We start from the raw sequence: 22481 nt of genomic DNA, 5'->3' as shown, positions 1-22481 counted from the left end.
GCCCTGGCACATTACAGGCCCCAGGGGCAGGCCTGTGATCCAAGATGTGTTTTTGAAAGACCTGGCCCATAAAAAAGGGGCTGAAAGGGGGAAGAGCTGAAGCACGAAGAGCCATAAAGAAGCAGCTGAAGTCATCCAGGTGAATGAGGATGGTGGACCTTGGTTGCCAGCGGTATTGATTAAACCAAAGGGGCCGATTCCAGAATCTTGTTAACAGACAGGACGCGGGGACAGAGGCAAGGAGGACAGGGGAAGCCCAAGGATGACTCCTTGAGGCTTGGCCTGAGCGTCTGCCGCGGTGCAATTTAGGGACATGGGGAAGTCCCCTGGATCGCACAAGCAGGGTGCTTTGTTTCTGCAACATGTGAAGCTCCCTCCTACCTCAGGGTCTTTGGACTTCTATCCCGTCTTTGGGGAACATTTGTTCCCTCAGTTCTTATTAGTCAGGTCTCATCGGAGATGCCATTTTCACAGAGAATTCTGTCCTACCCACTCTGTCAATGCTCTTGGGACAGGGCAGGAGAGGAGAGTGTGGAGAAACAGCCTGCTTTGTTAGAGAGAGCCAGGCTTCCAAAGAAGGACTTGAGAGGTGGCATTGGGCCCTTCTGGCCAAAGGTGGGCATCGCGTTGGCAAAATGCTGGTTGTACTCAGCCCGGCCAGCCTCCTCTTCCTCTTCTTCTTCCTCTTCCTGTTCCTCTTCTTCCTCCTTTTGGCCACCTGGGAAGTCTGACCTCTCATTTCCCTGGAACAGGCCAGGGAGTCAGGGACTTTGCCTGCACGCAGCCGGCTGCTTGCAGGATGGACAGGGCCTTCAGCCCGCACCGGCCCAGGGAAGCCTCAGCCTCACCCTGCAGGGCCCTGCCTGCCCGAAGCACAGCCTGACCTTCCAGTACAAACTGGGCATCTGTGGTCATCTCTCCACTTGCTCTTAGGCAACCTGAGGACAATAGCTTTGACTTATTCACGTCTATCTCCCACAGCATCTAGCACAATACTCTGTGAATAAATAAACAAGCCCCGCTCTGCACTACCTTGCAAATAGACTAATTTGTGGAATGGAAGAATGTAAACATTGGAGCCACCAGCCCTCAGATTTATTATGGTATCACATAAGTCATTACGGTATCTAAGAAATATCCATATGATAATATATCTAGAGGCCAACTGACTGTCTGCATAAAAGCAATATTCTTTAATCATCCTCTGTCACAATTTAACTAACATATCCAACTTATGTTAGATATTTACTCGTCTTTTCTTGTTTCTACATTTATCTCTGGCACATTTGGTCCTTCCAAAGACGAGGAGAGTGCTGGGGGATAAGAATAACAAGGAAAATCTGGAACATGATGAAGAGCAGAAATGGGGAGCAATGGAAGCCAAAAGCCCTTAGAAGCAAATGTCCTCAGACTGTCCTCACTCAACCTGCCACAAGCCATGGAAATAAGCAGACTTGGCATAACAATTTGACTTTCATAGATGGAGAATTATATTCTCCACCGAGGGAGAAAGAGAGAGAGAGAGAGAGAGAGAGATTGAGATTAACTCGCTTTTCAAGTCTCATCAAGACAGAAGCATTTAAGATCAATGGACAAATTAATTTAAACTATATTCAAGTTGTCCATTTTCTCTAGGAAAACAAATACATGAACATTGAACTTGAACAGTAAATTTCCTTCTAATGACAGATTTTCTTCAGCTGCGATCTGGTTTAAGCTAAGGCACATGCAATTTAATTATATTCTTCTAACAAAATATGAGAATTAACCCTTTCTATGAGACTTGCTAAAAATGGAATTATGAGATTTTTAGTTTCAGAGTTCTGTGTGCATATGTTTCTGTTGTTTTTTTTTAAAGGATCCCCTTTTTTTAAAAATAAATTTATTTTATTAATTTATTTTTGGCTGTGTTGGGTCTTTGTTGCTGCATGAGGGCTTTCTCTAGCTGCCACGAGCGGGGGCTTCTCTTGTTGTGGAGCATGGGCTCTAGGTACGCAGGCTTCAGTAGTTGTGGCGCACAGGCTTAGTTGCTCCGCGGCATGTGGGATCTTCCCAGACCAGGGCACAAACCCATGCCCCCTGCATTGGCAGGTGGATTCTTAACCACTGCGCCACCAGGGAAGCCCATGTATGCTTCTTTTTTTAAAAAAAATAAAGTTATTTATTTTTGGCTGCGTTGGGTCTTTGTTGCTGTATGTGGGCTTTCTCTAGTTGTGGCGAGCGGGGGCTACTCTTCATTGCGGTGCACAGGCTTCTCGTTGCGGTGGCTTCTCTTTGCTGCGGAGCAGGGGCTCTAGGTGCACGGGCTCAGTAGTTGTGGCTCGCAGGCTCGGCAGCTGTGGCACACCGGCTTAGTTGCTCCGCAGCACGTGGGATCTTCCTGGACCGGGGCTCGAACCTGTGTCCCTTGCATTAGCAGGCGGATTCTTAACCACTGCGCCACCAGGGAAGTCCCGCGTGTGTTTCTTTTAATTGTTGATCATGACATTAGTTCCAAGTATTCTCTTCAAATCAGTATCATCACAAAAATCTCTCATGACCTTAAACTACCAAAACAGAAACAGTAACAAAACAAACTCTATTTAAACAAAATGAAACTCTTTTTGTGATCTTGATACTTGGCCTGAACTTGTTGAAGAGCCAAACTAGAAATCAAATTGAAAGGGCATAAAAGTCATATAAGTTAAAGTGGCAGTTTGGCATCCATCCTGAGTCGAAAGGGCACTAATAATCTCAAGATTAGGGATAGAAAATTCAAGAAAGGAACGCTATCAAAATCATATTTTATAATCGCAATGACAGTTAACGTCCTTTTCCTTTAAATCAAATGAACTTGATTCACACATGTCATAGTGCTTGCTACATTCAAACATGTAGTGACATCCAAGGGAGGGGCACTCATTAGAATTAATACTCCTCCAATAATTTTAGGGTTTGCACTCTGCCAGTTGGTGTCATCTCTCTGCTTTAGGCAGATTTCCCACAAGGATACAGTGGTTGCCCACTTTCTAATGAAAAAGCCATTCTGGTAAATTAAATATGACAAATACGAAGAAGCAGATGGTTCAACTTACTTTCTAAAAATGTCATTGAAGGTTAGTGTTACTAATTATTATATGTGGACTCATTTCACCTCAATGTTGGGGGCACTCCCATGCAGCTCTCTCAAGAAAATGAGTTTATTAGCCAATGGAATATGGACAGTATGCCTGCATCACTTTCCTCATGTGAGGAATCAGAGGCAACTGTAAATATTTACACTGAGTTCCCTCCAAGGCTATTTTGCTAGAGCACACCTTCCAGATGAGGGCTTGAGAAAGTGATGTGGGCCAGCATTATGACATGTAAGGAACACCCCAGAGAGCATGCGGTCAGGCACTGATGCAAAGTCAAAGCGGAATGAATGCTGCAGCATAAATATTTGGCAGAAAGCTTCAGTGTCCATACTGTTTTCACATTTTGTGGCCTTGAGAAATTTGAAAGATGCCCTTATATTTCAAAAAAAATATATCGCATATCTACAACTGTCTGCAGCTCTATCTCCCCACCCATATCCCACATCCATACCTTCATTTCCATATATACCCACACCTACATAGAACCTACTGAGTCCTGGGAACCATTCTAAGTACCAAACACATACCAGTGAAGCAGGTAGACAGCATGGCAGTTTCTCAAAAAACTATAAACGGAAGCACCATGTGACCCAGCAATTTCACTCCCAATATTTACACCCCAGTGTTTATAGAAGCATTATTTACAATTGCCAAGATATGGAAGCAACCTAAGTGTCCATCAACAGATGAATGATTTGGAGGTGGTGGGGGTGGGATGAACTGGGAGATTGGGACTGACATATATATACTAAAATGTATGAAGTAGATAACTAATAAGAACCTGCTGTATAAAAAATAAATTAAAATTCAAAAAAAAGACGAATGAATAAAGAAGACGTGATACACACACACACATAAACACACAATGGAATACTACCCAGCCATAAAAAAGAATGTAATTTTGCTATCTGCAACAACATAGATGGGCTTGGAGCGTTATTATGCTAAGTGAAATAAGTCAGAGAAGGACAAATACTATATGATAACACTTATATATGGAATCTAAAAAATAATAGAAACTAGACACTATAACGAAAAGGCCAACAGACGCACAGATATAGAGGACAAGCTAGTGGCTACCAATGGGGAGAGGAGAGAAGAGGAGCAAGACAGGGGTAGAGGATTAAGAGGTGCAAACTACTACGTATCAAATAAATAAGCTACAAGGACATATAGTACAACACAAGGAATACAGCCAATATTTTATAATGACTATTAATGGAGTATAGCCTTTAAAAATTTTTGTGAATCCCCATATTACACACCTGTAACTTAGATAATATTGTACAGCAACTATATCTCAATAAAAAAAGGACTCCAGAGCCTTAAATAAAATCTCTAGGGAAATGTCAAAGAATAGACAGATGAAAACTGATATATTCCAGGTGATGTGAATGAAACACCTATTAATAACATCCACATAATCATTTAAAACTTATCAAATTCATCCTTTATTAAATGTCTAACTGGAAACAAGTTTGCCCATTAAGTTTGTGAAAACTTTGCTAGTTTATAATTAAAACATAGTTCATATCACCACCTTTGCAGGAAAAAACCCAAACATGTAAGGGGCCAAGTTAACGGCTTTTATATCCACAAAGGAATTCATTCTCCAGCCAGCCCCATGGGAAGGGTTGGGTGAAGGCCTACATGCCTTACAGCCCACAACCTCCCTGTTTCCCAGAGAAGTCTCTTGGGACTAATTAATCTACTGTTATGCTTGTCAACAGAGCTTAACCAATCCTACACTATGCCTCACACTAGCAGTTGGAGGCTATAATTGCTATTGGTCAGTGCCCAACACCTACACCAACAGATGTCTGTTAGTTAAATTTGTCAACACAGCCAGATAAGTAGGGAATTTCATGCTTCAGATGTGGCAAACTGGATCCAGGCTTCTCTGAACCCTGGAAACGCCAACCTACAATATGCTGGAAGCACACGACCCGCCCCAACATTTCAGTCATCTCTGCCTCAGCACTTGCGAAACAGTATAAATTCTGTGCGCAAAGTTCCCAGCCCGAATCTTTATAAAGCTATATTCTGCACTGTGTACCTGCCACACACCAGCATTCTGAGTCAGAACACAAATAAATCCAAACATGGGGGTGAAAACAACAAATGCACTGCAACTCTTCCAGGCTCTTCCATGTTATACTTGATCAATAAAGCAAAGGACTTTTTGACTGCCATGTCAGAGGAAGGAAAAAGGGAGGAAGACAGGGAGGGAGGGAGGAAGGAGGAAAGGCAGGGAGAGTGAGAGACAGAGGATTACTGCTGACACCCAGTGTCTGTCCACAGTATAATTCTTCAGCTGTGAGCAGGCCAACAAGAAAACTAAATCATTCCCTCAGAAACGTTAGCGAACAGCAATACCTCTTGAAAATATGTATTAGGAACTATATTTTTAATCTGGTTTTGAAATGCAATAAAAGAATACCTAAACGAGAAGGGAAAAGATCATGCAAGGGGAAAAAGGGTTACAGGGTAAACAGCAAAACAAGCTGTATTCGTCAATTTGGCCTTGAAAAGGAGCCACCATTCTGTCTCATCATCCTAAATACTTACTTTAAATTCCCTCATTTCACCATCTCTCAGGTTCAACACGGAGACTTATGGTACAGTCTCACCCTGAAATTCTAGGATTCCACTGTGATTCTGTCCTCCCTAAACGGTTGTGACTTTTAGTTATAACAGCCATCACTCAGTGATGGCAAAATGGGTAAGTCATGACATTTCCATATCAAAACTATTGCCTATTCTTATTATCACACACATACAGTGAATTCACTTACAGTTTCACAGAATGGATACAGGTTCCCATCTTGTATAAACAGTCAAGTGTGTTAGATTTTGTTTAAAACCTGATTTTTTTTTGATTGCACAAAACTATTTATTGCTGAATTGTTTACCATACTGAATACTAGAAAAATAGCTTCCATGTCTAACAATAAGGGAACTGTTAAATAAATTAGGTTTCATGCTTATAATTTTAAATTGTGCATCCATAAAAATAAGATTGAAGATGGATGATAGTGTTGTCCAGTGGTTCTAGACATAGATTTAGAGCAAAACTGTCTAGGCTCAAACTGAGGTCCAGCTACTTGGTAGCTGTGTGACCTTGGGCAAGTTACATAATTTCTCTGTATTTTATTTATCTATAAAATGAAGACAATGACAATCTAAAATAGCGGTGTTTTGAAATTTACATGAGTTAATATATGTAAAAAATTTAGAAAAGTATCTTTTCACATTAAGGACTATTTTCTTTCTTTCTTTTTTAACATCTTTATTGGACTATAATTGCTTTACAATGGTGTGTTCGTTTCTGCTTTGTAACAAAGTGAATCAGCTATATGTATACATATATCCCCATAACCCCTCCCTTTGCATCTCCCTCCCACCCTCCCTATCCCACCCCTCTAGGTGGACACAAAGCACCGAGCTGATCTCCCTGTGCTATGCGGCTGCTTCCCACTAGCTATCTATTTTACGTTTGGTAGTGTATATATGTCCATGCCACACTCTCACTTCGTCCCAGCTTACCCTTCCCCCTCCCTGTGTCCTCAAGTCCATTCTCTACATCTGCGTCTTTATTTCTGTCCTGCCCCTGGGTTCTTCAAAACCTTTGATGTTTGAAAATGCGTCTGGTAGATCCATAGGGAAATACTTTATTACCCTGTATTCCCTCAGGGATGAAAATGCTGTCCTGACAAATGGATTACTTGGGAAAAATGTATGTGCAAATTTCCAATCTTCTTGGAGACAGACATTAGTCAAAACGCAATGTCATCTTCTGTAATTTTCCTGAAAAGCTAGGTGCTGTTTGTTCTAAATACAGCAACAACAAACAAATGCTCTTGCTTTAAAAAGAAGAGATCAATGGTTTGGTTATTTTAAAATGGGGCCTCTTCAGTTCAATACCTACTTAATCGCTTTCCAGACCAGACGGCATAGATAGATCAGGCCTATCTTAATTTAGATTAATCATGTGTCTTTTAAAAAATTACCTCTGTGGGCAAGAAAGCGGAAATACAAATGAACAAAAAGATGATGAAAAGTGGTCAAAGAATGTTTTCCAGTTTTTTTTCTTTCTTTCTCTTGAGGCAACAGAAAGTAATAAAAAGAGAGAAATGATGTTTGAAAAATGCAGATTAATAGGTTGCCAGATAAAATACAGGACACCAAGTTAAATTTGAATTTCAGACAAACATGTTATCCGTTCTTGATTTTTATTTGTGAAAACTAGCAATTCTACTAGTGGTCCTTTGTTTCTCCTTAAGAACTAGGGAAATCAAGGCACAGACTGATCTGTGAAGACAGAGTAGATAGTTTCAAACTGAATCTGCGGTCTGCCTTCAGACCACTGGCGCATCCTGTTCACATCTTAGCTACGAACTTTTAAGCTTCTTACCTTCAAAAATGAAGTAAATGTACACTGAGTTGGAACCCAAAATAATTATTTTAATCTTTTACTGTATCTAGACATAATTTATATTAAATTAAATAGTCTTATCTCCAGGACATGGGAAGCAGAAAGAAAATAATGGAGACACTTAGATTTGAGTGGAAAATTCAAAGACGGAGGAAGGAAGGGTGTCTACGACAGCAGCCATTAGTCACATGTGGTTCCTTAAATTTTGATTAATTAAAATAAAATAAAATAATTAGCTGCTCAGTTGCACAGCTCTATTGATTTCAAGCACGCATTAGGCACATGTGCCTGTCAGCACAGATCTCCACCCTCGTAGAAAGCTTCATCAGATGGGGCTGGCCTGGAGTCTTCTAAGACCCTACCCGGTACACAGTTGTGCAGTTCCGGGTCGCTGGGACAGTGATACAGGAAGCAGTGCTCAGGATGCACCAAGTCTCAAGGTAATCCTCCTATCAGCCAGAAGTCCTGTTCCTGAGCTTCTCTGATAGGTGGGGCCCCTGTGCTCCCACTCTACCCCGATGCTCCTTATCCCCGAGGAGGTCATCTGAGGGGTTCAAGCTAGAGATTTTCAGCACGAGGTAGGGTGATGTCAAAGAGGACAGAGCCCTGGTGCAGGAGTCAGAGAACCTGGCTTCCCAGGCAGCTCTCCACCAGTTAGCAAGTCACTTTCCCTATCTGTCCCTCAGTTTCGTCATTTCTAAAATGAGGACTAGATAGTGGATGATTTCTAAAGACTCTTCTGGCTTTCAAATGCTGTGATTCAGAGTAAGCAGCACTGACAGACTAGAGTCCCAGGAAGTGTGAACAAATTTAGATACTAACTAGAAAAGATGCTTTCCTGATTTGCTTCCAGTCATCACAAGAACCGGAATGAGTTCTGCAAGGATGGTTCATCATGCCATGGACTCATGTTTCACAGATGTCTATAGCAGTGACAATTTCTGTCCAGGACATCACCCCTGGAGAAGCTCTTTCTCTCTTTCTTGACAATGTCAGGAGTCTGACTGTGCTATTCTCCTCTCCCCATCCCCATTTTGATGACGTGAATAAGGAGGTGGGGTCGACTGGAAGCATGACTCCACTGTAAGGATATCATTCTCTTTTGAGAATTTTCCTTATTAAAGGAATTCAACACTTTTCTCTTAAAATGCATTCTGTGAGAAGTTTATGATTCTCAGCTTCAGAGGGTCTCACTTCAAGATAAGGGGTTTGGATTGAGCATCTGTTTAGGTCTTCTGTTCCAAAGGACTGACTCTGTGTACTGATATTTCTTTCCATGCTGATCTGGAAACCTCAGAGATCAGTGACCCACAGTATAGTCTTTGAGACATAAGGGGGAATGAAGTTAATAGATGATTTCCATCAACATTCTCTTGATTACATTTTAAAGTACCTCTTGAGCCACTACATTGAAATCCGAAATGTGTGAGAAGGCGACAAAGAGGAGAGGATTTCTAAAAGATATATAAGACTTTGTTCTTGGCCCCTTGAAACTCGATGCAACTTGGAGTGACTCACTGCAGATGCAGAAAAAGGCAATAAACACCATAAGCAATAGAGTTCAGCCTTGGCTTCATCACTCCTGAGCAATATAGCCGTGAGCAAAGTACTGTGCTTTTGGGAGCACCAATTTCCAGGCTTCTCTGAAATTAGGAGGTCCCAAATGTGACTGCTAAGGACCCAGTCCCATCCACCATTCTGCCATTCTAGGGTGATAGAAAAAAGGACTCGTAAAGTGGACATATTTTGCTGCAGTATCTAGGTATATCAAACATTCTAGAGAACATAAGTAATGCAGATCAAACACTGAGCAAAAATCTATATTCTTGTTAAAAGGTAAAGAATTGACAACAAAAGTGATCACCTCACAAACAAAATTTGGTATACACTGGAGCTTTGGAGAAACCTACACACAGGTAAAAAGGGATCATGTCCAAGTGAAGAGAAAAACTTCACCTCTTGAATATTTATAAATTACTTAATTCGCATTTCATGGAGCTGTCCTTTGTTTTCTCTTCTTCTTCTTCTTTTTTCGATTTCAGTTCACACTCTCCCTTTCATGCCATTGACAGGTTCTGTCCTCAGAATGAAAAAATACAACTGCAATGGCCCTGGGTTTTGGTCACCTACCTTTGATTCCCTGCACATCTTTATTCTACCACTGCAAAGCTGAAGTTTAATATTGTAGCCTGGAAGTTTAATATTGTAGCCTGTAACTTAAGTTAGCTGCACGAGAAATACTCTAGGAAGACCAGAAACTACAACCATCAGAGCTAGTAAACTATCAGACTCCATTTTCAACTTGACTTCTACTGCAGTCACAATCTCATTAACTCCTCTGCTGGAGTCAGATGAATCTGGGGTTAAATCATGCTTAGTAGCTGCAGGACAGCAAATGATACATTATTCTTGGTGGTAATCTATAAAATGGGAATGAGACTGCTTATCCTGCAAGACTTCTTGAGAAATGAGGAAACATATGTGACGTGTTTAGCAAGGGTCTCTGGTACCATGATTAATTATACAAAATAATAGTATATCCACAATTCAGAGATCTTTCCTTGCTTAAAAAGTAAACTTTTCTATACATTCACTAGAATGTATCTTGCATCTAAATATGTAAAAAGCTTTTGTTAACTGTTTTTATTGACGCATAACAAATACCGTAAAGTACATAAATCTCAAGTGTATAGCTCAACGAGTATGTATACCTCCGTGTAGCCAACACTCATGCCAAGATACAGACCATATCCAGCACCCAGAAGGTTCCCTCATACACCTTCCCAGTCAATATCCAACTGGCCCCCAGAAGGAACCATTATTCTGACTTTACCACCACAGATTAGCTGTGCTTGTTCTTACTCCTCACATAAATAGAATCACGCAGCATACAGACTTTGATCTGGCTTCTTTTGCTCAAGCATTATGTCTACACAGTTTATTCTTTGCACTGTCGTACAGTAGTTCATGGCTTGCCTATACTACTTTTTGGGGGCTGAGCAGAGATTCCTATACTCCAGAGGTAACATAAAGCTAGCAACAGGAGATTTGTCACAGTGCTAACCAAGGTGACCAACAGGTAGTTAGTTACACCACTGATGGACACAGACACTGGCTATCAGACATACAAGACAAATCTATCAGATGCCTGAGGAAGGAGGGAAGGGGAGAGAAGGGACGGAAAATACTTGATGATCTCAGAGTTTGCTTTTTATCACACCATACTGCTCATCCAGCCCGCAGAGACTTGTATTATCAGAAAAAACAGAACTTTCTGAAATGATATGAGTACATCAATTAGGAAGTCACATTATTAATATTATTTGTATTAAATCTCAAACAAGAGGGATTTCCAGCAAGATGTTGATCCATGATTAATTCATTTTAATTATGTTTTTATTTACCCGATTTAAACTTCTCTCTTCAATCATGACACCTTATTAAAAAGCTATCTGCATAGATATAACTTTCCTTCCACAATCCTCCTGCCTCGGAGTGAGATTCATTTCACTTTTCTAATCAATAAGCCTCACGCTCCTTTGTGCATCTTTCAGCTGGCTGTCTCACGTTATTTAATCTGTCTTAGAATTTCCTAGAGGCTTAGGTTTAGTGCTGTAAAATAGAAATGAACAGCCTTTAAACACCAGGTTTGCCTGAAATGGGATTAACCTAAGTTTAATGTAACCGAGCCCCCAGGGCTGTTTGTGGGATTCAAAACAGTGAAAAATATTTATCAAGGTTTCATCTGCAAATTTTGTTACTAAAATGCTTGCTGATATCATTAGACATTCCTCTCACACTGAGACAAAGGAAAGATGGCTTCCCTGTTGTTTTATGATTCTTAACCTGTAATTAAAAGAATAGCATAACCCCATGAACGCATAGTCAAAACTAAATACAGTACAGAAAAATGGCCTTCAATAAAATTAAAAAGCTTTCCTTTATGTCTTGTTTGCCAATAATTGCATGTTTTGATTCATTCCTAGTGTAAGTGCTGTATGTTAAGCAAATGTTTTTCTCCTGAAAGGGATAATTAGCACAAAACCCAAAGTGCCCATAATGACCTTTTACGTAAGCCTCCCCTCATAAGAACAGCTATATCTCTTCATTACAACTTCCTTTTTTGACCATCACCAACTCCATTTAGTACTCTAAAAGCCTTTGTCCTCTGAGCTGTACCTCTTTCTCTGATGCTCCACTGCGGGCCCCTCTGTAGCCTGTGACATATTAGGTAAACATGCAAAAACGGCAGAGGCATTTTCACGCCAAGATGATGAGTAGGCTACGGTAAAACAAGCACAGAAGCAGGTAATTCACTCTGGTTCATTTTATTTCCTCAAAGCAAACTGAACAGGTGAAGGGGGTACCTACTGAACAAACCTCAGCCAGCTCAGAGAGGGTTAGGTAGACCCCAAAATGCCTCGAGAAGTCCGTCTATCAAACGCAAGCCCCGAGAATTAGAAAAAGTCCCCCCAGATCAATCCATCCACACATGTTCAGCCTTGGCTGCTCATAACTTCCCCTCCATTCATTTGCTGTATGAACCAATTAGTCTATACTTGGGTTCCAACTCTCCCAGGCTTCTCCCCCTCACATATTTTTCATGGAAATGGGCTGCTGCTTCGTACTTCATCATTTGAGAGGGTGATTTCATTTGGTGGCAATTTCAGCCCTGCTGATCTCATTCCAGATGTTACGAGATTTAACGCTGAAAACCTGGCTTCACTCTGGAGGGATCTGTTTTCAATCATGAGGCAGATACCTGTGTTCTTCATGTGATTTCCTAAGTAAGGTTTGATGCCAGTGAACTTGAAAGTCAAGAAGTTTAATGAAGAGAAGCAAGAGGTGAGTGCCCTCAAAGCTCACCTGAAAGCAAAGGGTCCTTCTTATGTGTGTTTACCTGTGCACTTTCCCAATTTCTAAAAGGACAGTCAATGGAATGGTTTTAAAGGCCTTGGGTTACACGTTAAGAGGAAACTTGGGAGAAACACAAGGCACCATTTTAAACTCCTTGTGACAGCTTTTCCAAACAATACTGCCTCCTTCCCTTTGTAGGTTAAAGTGTGGATTTTTATCTATCATTTGGCTCAATGCCAGTCAAGATTATTCTGAGAAGCGCTCTGGTTCTCTTTCTTTTTCATTGTTGCTAACTACATGCTAATATATTTTCCTTAAAACTCACCAAAAAGCCTCTTGTGGTAGACGTATAAAATAACATTCTTTGTTAAACGCATTCCACTTCCCTGTAAGACCTGCCGTATAAAGGGCAATGTGGTGTTGGTGTTCTTTCCCATTAGGGCATAGGGCATAGTTTTATTAGAAATTCAAGTCAATTTAAATACTGACCTCATGACAATTACACAAGTAATTGCAGGACTGACTGAGGTCCTTGGTATTACAGACTAAGGTCTATGTTCTTAAAATCAGGCAGCAGATCAGAAAGTGAGTTGGCCTCTCTACACCAGGCTGTCCCAGGTTGCACTGTATAGACTGAGTGGAAGACATGGAAGTTCTTAGTGCGTTCTTTAAACTAACTGGCCCTATTGCTTCCTCTGATCACACTGAAATTCTGCACAGAACACCGTTCAAGTTATGTCTGATTTCACTGATAAACAATAAGGTATTAGCTGACTTGCCAAGGCAACCTCCTCTGACTTTGAGCCCAGACTTTCTGCTCTACGATGCTTCAGTACCTATTTCTGCAAGACTGGTCACAGGAAGGACTCTGAAACCTTGGCTTGAGATTGGGAAACCTACCCTGAGAAGCAGGATATACCTATTCAAACTCCTTGAAATAGCTTTTTCAAAAAGACCCGGGGGAGCAGGGAACATGGGCCATTCAAAAGTCTACCTAAAATTCCCCCTGAAACCTAAGCAGTCCGGCCACTTTTCTGTCAATTAAATAGCCTGGAAGAAGTAGTAGAGCATTTTCCAAACTACATTCAGAGGAACACTGGTGGGTAACAGAAGTGACCTCCTAATGAATAAATTTTCGGGGAGCCATGGATTAAAGCTCCCTCTTGGAGAGGTATACCATCCAGGAAAACTTCTGAGATGTCCTTTGGCAAACCTGCTTATTTTTGTTTACCCTTGCATTTTCAAAATGTATCCGACCACGTAACCCTGTTTTCCTGCAACATCCTTTGCAACTAATACTCCAATTCAGGCCACATTCCTCTAGTGAAGAAGAGCTCAGAGTAGACAGTTCCGGTGCCCCTTTCTGTGACTCTCGATAAAGCTCCCGATCTCCGGACTCCCAGTGCATTTCTTTCCAGAATTCAGGGGTTTAGCAGATGGTTACTGAGATTTTCTCCAGCCCTATCGGTCCATTATTTATACTCTATATTAATGATGGTGGTGCCCAGCATATTAGTGTCAGATCAAATTCTACAGTACTGTAAAGGTATCACTTTTCTGTGTTACCGTCAATAAATACTACATTGGGGTTGTGCCTCGTGGAATCATGGTGAGCGGTCTACTGTACCACCTTCTGTGGGGCATATGAAATGGGGACAGCTGAGCATGATGAAAACAGACCAAGAATAACAGTCAGAAACAGCTCTACTCCTGGCTCTGCCATTTCCCTGTGAGACCTTAGGCGAGTCATTTACCTCCCTTTGATTGGATGGCTTCGTCTGGAATTTAAGCGGTTGAAGTGAATGACCTCTCAGGTCCGCATCGGGGCTAATATTCCATGACGCGGGGCCGGGGGCCTTCTTAAGTAAAGACAAGAATGCGTGGCTGCTGTGTCTCTGCTTTTACAACCTGACACTGATCCTATTGATTATTTCACGTTGAGGCCTTGATTAGAAATGCAGTAATTATGATGCTGTTCCAAAGAGGATACTGGAGCATCTCTTTTGGCATCATTAATATTTATTCATCCATCCATTCAGCGGTCATTTATTAAAAGGCAATATATGCCAGGCGTTATGCTTACCCTTGGGGACACAAGCATGAGGAAGACAAACCACTGCCACCCAGAAGCACAGAGCTTAATGGTAAATATAGACAAACAATACAAATTGTTCTATAACAATGTGATAAGGGTTTTGTTTTGCATCAGGGTTTCTCAGCCTCAGGACGACTGACATTTGGGGCCGGGTGACTCTCTGCTGGGGGCTGTCCTGTACACTGTAGGATGTTTATCAATGTCCCTGGCTTTTATCCACTAGATGCCAGTAGCACCTCTACCCTACCAATGTGCTAACAAAAATGTCTCCAGACATTTCCAAGTATACCCTGGGGAGGAGGTGGCAAAATCATCCTAGTTTGAGAACCACTGACTTCAAGATATTCTTTTATTGTTAGAGAATTTTCTATCTACGTGCTATGCCCTAGATGAGTCTGACTGTAAAATTTCAAGCGTAGCAACTATGTCCCACTTTTTGGTATAATTCAAGTTTCTAAATATTAATGAGCATGTCTGCAAGTTTAAGGTGCTATCCCATTCACTGAGGGTTTTTTTCAAAAATTAGTATGACACAATTCACTGCTCTCAAAGGTCTAAAATCTTGTTCTGGAGCACAGAATACAAGTAACACCAGTCAGGTGGAAAAGTTCCAGAAGGGGTTTCAAAGAAATGAGTTAGGAGCAGGTCATTCATCTAATAAACATTTCCTATTATGTGAACGGCACTGTGCTGGGCTCTGGGGAGAAGGCAGTGAGTAAGACAGATTACTGATACCAGGATGGAGCCTCCATTCCAGTGTTTAACAAACAGTGGAAACCAAGAGCGTGTCACGTGGTGAACGGCACCTCTGGTGCAGAGAAGGCCAGAGGGAGGGGCAGGGCGCGCAACTTGAAAACCAGATGAGGGCGACTCATCGCCCACACTTCCCAGTAATCAATCCCACGGACGGCCTGACAGAGGACGAGGGCCCATAGCGTGTAAACGGCACCAGGACTAAGTTTGGCTTTTGTTAGGTGAACAACGATTGAGGGCTACCCTCTGCTGGGTGGGTCCCCGAGTGTGGTGAGAAAAGCACCCAGCCTCCCTGGGTCACGGCTTCTCAAGGGCATCACCCACACTGGGTTCTCGAGACTCAAGCCTTCAACAGTCCCCTCCGAGCCTTCAACCCCCCCAGCTTGACGTGTCTCTCCGGGGCTGGTCTTTCGGATCTCTGTCCTCTATTTGTGGGCCACCCCCTCTTCCCTACCCCTGCTTAGGTCTCAGCTACTCTACTCAGTACCTGTGATGGCAGGAAAAGAGAGCCCTTTCTCTCTTCCCCGTTTCCGCCAAGTGCCTCTTGTAGTTGCAGTCTTTAAAGCCAACCAGTTAGGAACCTTTATGTTCTGCTCTCAGAAATTTTCTTGCATTACAGCAGCTTTTCCATGGGGGATTCAAAGTGGCCCGTTCCCTGCCAGCCCTCGTGCTTCTGTCCTATGAGCACCCACGTCTGTCTGGATCCTCTGAGCTCCTTCAGCCTCCACCAGATCTTGTCCTTCTCTGAAAGCCTTCAGCACTGGTCCACCCTCCCCAGTGGCTCCGTTTGCAGGCTGTCTCCCTTTCAGCTTGGTTCCCTCACTCATTCAAATTCAGATCCTCATTCAAATTCAGATCCAGCATGTGAGAGCACCACTGGGTGCCAGGCCATGGGCGAAGACCTTCTTATGGCTTATTTTATCTAATCCCCGGCTATAGTTACTCCATTTTGCAAACATTCCTCCTAGGAGACATCTGCCCAGGCTACCTCTGGATTACTGTATCCGTAGCGCATTTGCAACCTGAAAATGTTATCTTGTAACTTGGATACAATTTTTTCCCAAATAAGCACTTAACCAAGTAGAGCAAAGAGTCTCATGAGTGTGTGACAACATCTTTCCAAATTCCTTAATAATTTTCATTCAACTTTGAGCAAGCTTAGCCTGACTAAAAGCTAGAACCCTAAAGGAAATGTATGACTGTCACTTTTATGGTTCCTATGCCAGGGAGAGAAGGCATCTCAACTCTCTCTTCAACAGATTCTGGGGAGGGTCAAAGTTTCTGAAGCCTAAACACGGAGGAAGTCATATGTGCCAGAGCTTTCCGCATTGGTTGTAAAGACCTCTAGCGACAGTGGCTAATTCTGGGACCACAGTTTTGCAGCGCACAGGTGTGTCCTTCATCGATTGCATTCCAGGTGGTCATCGCAGATGATGGACAGGTCGCGGAATCCCATAACCACACACTGCTGGGATGGGGCCCATGAAATTCAGTTAGAACATGTGCTTCTTGGGCTGAGGACCGCAGGCGGTACACTGAGAGCCGGCTAAGTCCCCAGACCCATCCACGGAGCTCATCTTGGCTTGTTCCCTAGTTATGCATCAGTGTTTCTCTGAATCATCTTGGATAAATTGCTTTACTTCTCTGTCCGCCTGTCATCTCAACTGTAAATTGGAGATAGCATGAGCTCTCTATTTCCCTGTGGTGTTCTGATAATTAGATAATGCCCCCAAAACACTCTGAGCTCTTCACAAAAGGCTGCTCTGTAAATACAAGATATCACAGTTGCTTTGACAGATCAGTCTAGGAAATAAATCAAGCACAGACGTTCCTGGCTTCCAGTGCCATGGACTCTGCTTGTCTGCGTTAACGAGCCAGGCCAGGTTGGACCCTCAAAGAAATCATTGCAGCAACTTTCAGTGCCCGTGGGATTTTGGACACCTTTCTTCCATAGACCAGATATTTGCTATAGTTCAAGCAAAATAGTCCACACAACGAAAACTCAACTGTTCATCCAAATTAGCTGAAACATTCCGGAATATAGGCCCTGCTTATTTTCCCTACCTTCTACTTTTACAGAGCTGCACAGATGCTAACTAAAGGTATTATGATAATAAAATTTATATTTCAATGGAAAATAAAGGAAAACTAGTTTGAATCCTTGTACGTTATGCCTTTCCAGCTTGCTCTTTTATAACCTCCATACTCGTTAATCATTTCTGAAAATTCAGAACTTACCTTTTATTACATATTTGCTATTCGCTTTGATATTTTACATAAAATATCCCATAGAATTATATGGAATATTTAAAACTTTAAAAACTCACCAGAAAAGTATTCCTTGGAAAAACCTAACTGGTACCTTCAATACAAAATTAAACAGATAAACCAAAAAAGTGGTAAACATACTTCTATAGGTTAAAATTTATGAAGAGTCTGCCATCAATCAAAATTGTTTTTCCCATCGAGGTACCATAGAGTCGACCCCTCTGTCAGCATGGACTCCATTAGAAGCTACTATATATCAATACTTCCGATACCAGTTTTCTCCAACGACTTTGCATCCCCTCCTCTAAATCTTTGCCCCCATTCCCATCCTCTCATCCTCAGATCAGATGCACAGTTTCTGGCACGGGAACAACGATTTACGTGTCATGCCGTGATGAATCCCGGGTAATCACCGGCATTGTTTCTCAAGTGCAGGGCCACTGGGTGACACCTGCTGGAGCATCTCTCTTCTTTATGAGAACCCCATATTTATATGCCAAGTATGCTTTACTGTATTCTAAGTCTTATCAACTCTGCTGCTGATAAACTGCATTGCTCCCAATCTAACCTTTTGAGCCAATGTTCTGGAACATATGTACACATGTGTGTATACATATATGTGTATATATCAATTAATAATATATATATAATGAATATATAATGGGTATACTATATATCACAAATTGTCAATAGGTGTTTATTTAATTTGAGTGCTAACTGAAACAAATATTCAGTTGTGTGGGGTGATAAAAGAGCCCCAAAGATCTAAAGAGCAGCAGATTTATTATAAAATTGCAAGTTGCATGAACAGTCTGTTAGAAACAACGGACTCACTTTGTCCACATGCTCACATAACTGCATTTCAGTTCCCTGAGGACAAATACAATACCTAATTTAATTAAAAATCTATCCTTCTATTTTTAATGCCGCTTGTGAAAGAGCTCAGAGACCTGGACAGGAGATTTACTAGGCACGAGCTTAAGTTTACAGTTGCAAAATTCATCAATAACTTGCAGAGAACACACATTGCCAAGAGACACTGCTTGCTTCAGAGAGTTTTAACATAAAGCCAACACATGAAACAATGATTTACAAACGACGGCCCTAAATTTCATTAAGCAGATGACATGTTCTAACTTAGAACTTCACCCTCTCGTCAAGATTCTCCCCAAAGGGATGATAGTAATAACTACATACACTTTTAGAAAGGAACCTAAGGGAAATGTTACATTTCTCAGGCTTTTTGTAACACTAAAAGTCATTTCTTATTAGATTTTGGAAAAACAAACAAACAGAACCACTACTTCAAAACACCAAAAGAATTCTCAAGATGAGATTTCCCCAGAAAGAAAACAGAGACAGCAAAGGGTGTACGCCATCGATTTCTGGGGTCAGAGCTTTTCTTTCCATCAGGACTGCCCCTGAGAGCACTCTGCTTCAGGGCCAGAAGTCCCAGACTGCTCTGAGTGCCTGGGGACGAGAAGAGTCACTGTGTATGAAGCTAACCCCTGGACCGCACTATATTATCAGTCAGCAGCAAGGAGAAATCTCTCCCCTTCTTCTCCTGAACCACTGGCCAAGAAAATCTAAGGAACCTGTCATTCCAAATCAATTGAAACATAATCCCCCTCCCCCCGTGCCATCTCCCCTCAACCCAGACGTGTCTCCACACAGCACACTCTGCACGCTTTACCTTTAAATTACCGGATTCTGTCAACGGTCCTTCCTACTCTATGCAGCAGGAATGCAAGATGATGCGTGCTCTTCACCCCCAAGTGGCATTTGACTCCACTGCATGCAATCACTCAATGCAGTATGGATGAACGGGCCAAGTTCAGGTTCACTGCCCTACCGTGGCTGTATTCCTCACAGCACATGACCAGGGAGCAGGCGAGCCCTGCTGCTCGCTCCCGTGCAAACTAATGGAAAAAGCATGGTGCCAAATGCTCTCCACAGGCGCCCTCCCCTCACCCTTGCTGTGACAGTGTTAAAGCTGCCGCCTTGATAAAGAACAAAAGCAAAAGGCAATGCGAACTGCCTCTCCAGAGGAGCTTTCTCTTCCAGCAAAACATGATCCACGCCATGCCTGGGGACAACAGGTGAAGCCATGTAGGAAGCCTTGAACTTTACGGCTCAGAAGAGCCCGGGCAAAATTGCCTGGGTGCCTGAGTCGCGCAGGCATCCGGCGCCCCAGCGGTGCCTGTTTGCAACTTGCCTTGGGTGTGCATGGGGCCAGCAAATAAACATCCAATAAAAAACAGAGAACACGGCCGACAGCTTAACCTTGCTCCTGCCTTCAGAGATGCCAGACTGTTCTGTTTGCTCAGGACTCTCCTTTTACCAACATTCAATTTGAATGAGCCGGTGCAAACGCACTGCTCACCCGTTCCCAAGAACAGGATGCATTTATGTGAAACACGAGGAGAATGCCTAATGCCCAGGCATCCTCTGCATTCCCAGGAGCTTGTATTACAGGGCTAGCTTACATTTCAGTGCCTGCCTGAGCCCCTGCCAGCACCCACCGCACTTCCGCGAGCATCACAACTTCAGGCCAACATCCCATACACACACACACACACACACACACACACACACACACACACACACACACACACACCCCTGAAACACTGTGATGCCTCCTGCTAAGAGAAGCACCTTTTGCAAGCTCCCATCTGCCCCCAGTGACACGCTGGGTGATGCCGATGTGGAGCAAACTGACTCTGCCAGGCTTCTCTTTTCTGTTTCAATCAGCAACTTTCAAGACTGGGAAAGATGAGTGCCAGATGCATTGTGGTGTGTCAGCTTCAGGCTGAGAAGTGACTGCTCTTTGGGCCTTTATTAGAAATGAATTCATGAAAACAGGCCGCCGTAGCTTTAATTCACCTTTGATATATAGCACTAAATACAAGCTTAATAACAACCCACAGTCCAAAAAGCGCGTGACGTTATGGAACACAATAAGTATGCCTACCGGGCCACCGCTAAGGTCCCATCTGATTACAACGACCTGCGAGCAGAGGTGAGGGAAAGCAGGTCTCTGGGTACATGTCATCTTACATTTCCCCTCACATGCAGCTCTTAGGTGATTGAGTTCCAAAGAGAATATTGTTACACTGCTTACTTTTCTTCCTTAAAATTGCCCCAACTGTCTAGCACTGTCTGGGAATTAAATTTATGGCCATGTTTCAGACAGAATCTTGGTGTGGCCTGGCAACAACTTTCCTTACCCTTTTCACAGCGTCTGAGTGTGGGTCACATGCATTTGGATGCAGCAGAGAGATTTCTGGGAGACTTCCGTTCAGGGAGTGAGATGACAGAGGCTGTCAGAGACCATACGTGCAGCAAGCACCCCACTGGAAGGAAGTACCTGGGAACATCATCAGAAGTATTTCTTTGGGAAAAGCAGCACGTCGTCACCGGGGTCTGAGAAATTCTGCTCTAACCTGGACCCAGGGCTTATGTAGATCTCTGGCGACTCACACTAACCACACTCACAAGAGAATGAGGTATAAACCAAATTACAATTTCTAAATTATAATTCACCCCGTAAATAATGTATGACAAAGGAAATGTCTTTTACATGACCAGAATTTTCTCATTCACCAACTTAGCTTCACAGAATTCTCCACCTTTTCATCCTGGATTCAGGTACTGACGGAGTGAGTGGCTTACTCTTACTGTTGTTTTGAATTATGAGGGCACAGAATGATGTTTTGTAAAAAACAGAAAGAAAAATCAAACAAATAAATAAATAAATCTAGTAAAAACCACGCAGGGCAACATTACCCCCTATGAGCTTCTCTTTGAAAACGTGGCCAATTTGTCCTCCATGAACTAAGAAACTGAGTGTGAAAGAGAGAGAGAGAGAGAGAGAGAGAGAGAGAGAGAGAGAGAATGCACTGATAGCATGGGAATGAATATAAATTTATGTAAATCTCACCCTAGAAGTCAATGGGAAATTAAAAGCATGGTTACAAGATTTTATAAATGGCTGATAAATCAACAAGTTAAAATAAACCCTAGTAGATTCTTAGACTCAACAACAGACCCAAGTATATAAATTCAATGTCTAATCCTAGCACAGTCATTTAAAGCCATTAGTGTAAGACTGGGAAGCATGAGAGGGGATGGGGAGGAGAAACAGGTGCGAATGTTGGCACTGATGATTAGGAAAGAAATTTTTTAGACAAGCTTCCCATCCAGCTCTCTCAGAAGTTATTTATGATTATGACTGCTCACAGAGAGCCTGGACAGTCAGAGGATGCCTTCCACTATTTGGGGAAATATGGAAATAGCTGGTAGAAAATGGTGACTATAAATATCAGTTCAAAAATTCCTAATAGAAGATGCTCAGGATGGATGGATTCATTTATCCATTCATTTCTTCAAACAAGCATGTCCAGAATGCCTCCCATGGGCCATGCTCCGTGCTGCCCACTGGGGGACACAGAAATGAACAATAGATAATACTTCCTGACCACACGGGGCTCATGGTCTTGGGACTCAGATGCTTTTCCTCATTTTCCCGAGAAATACTTCTGCCAGTCCTAGAAATGGACAGTGCAGGATTCTACAAGCGGGATTTCAGATTCATAAAGGATATCCCTGGGTTTCTAAACAGCTGACCCTGATCTTCCCAAATACCTTGGGAGAGAGAAGCCAAGAAAATACCAAGGATGGTTGGCCCCCGAAGTACCAGGGGGAACTACAAGTGACCAGCTGTTTCCCATTAACTTCACCTTCTGGTGTCAACCTGTGGTTTTGTTAGATGGCAAAAGAGGCCTTGCAGGTGTAACTGTAACTAAAGTTATTCATCAGCTGACATGAAAATGAGGAGATTAGCCTGGATGATGCGAGTGGGCCCAGTGTTCTCACATGAGCCCCTAGAGGCAGGAAAGGCAGGTGGCAGGGGAAGTCACAGCTCCACAAAGCCTGAGAAGGACTCAGTGTGTCAGTG

This window comes from Phocoena phocoena, chromosome X, assembly GCF_963924675.1.
Source record: "Phocoena phocoena chromosome X, mPhoPho1.1, whole genome shotgun sequence".
Lineage (NCBI taxonomy): Eukaryota > Metazoa > Chordata > Mammalia > Artiodactyla > Phocoenidae > Phocoena > Phocoena phocoena.
Note: the sequence above shows the minus strand (reverse complement) of the source record.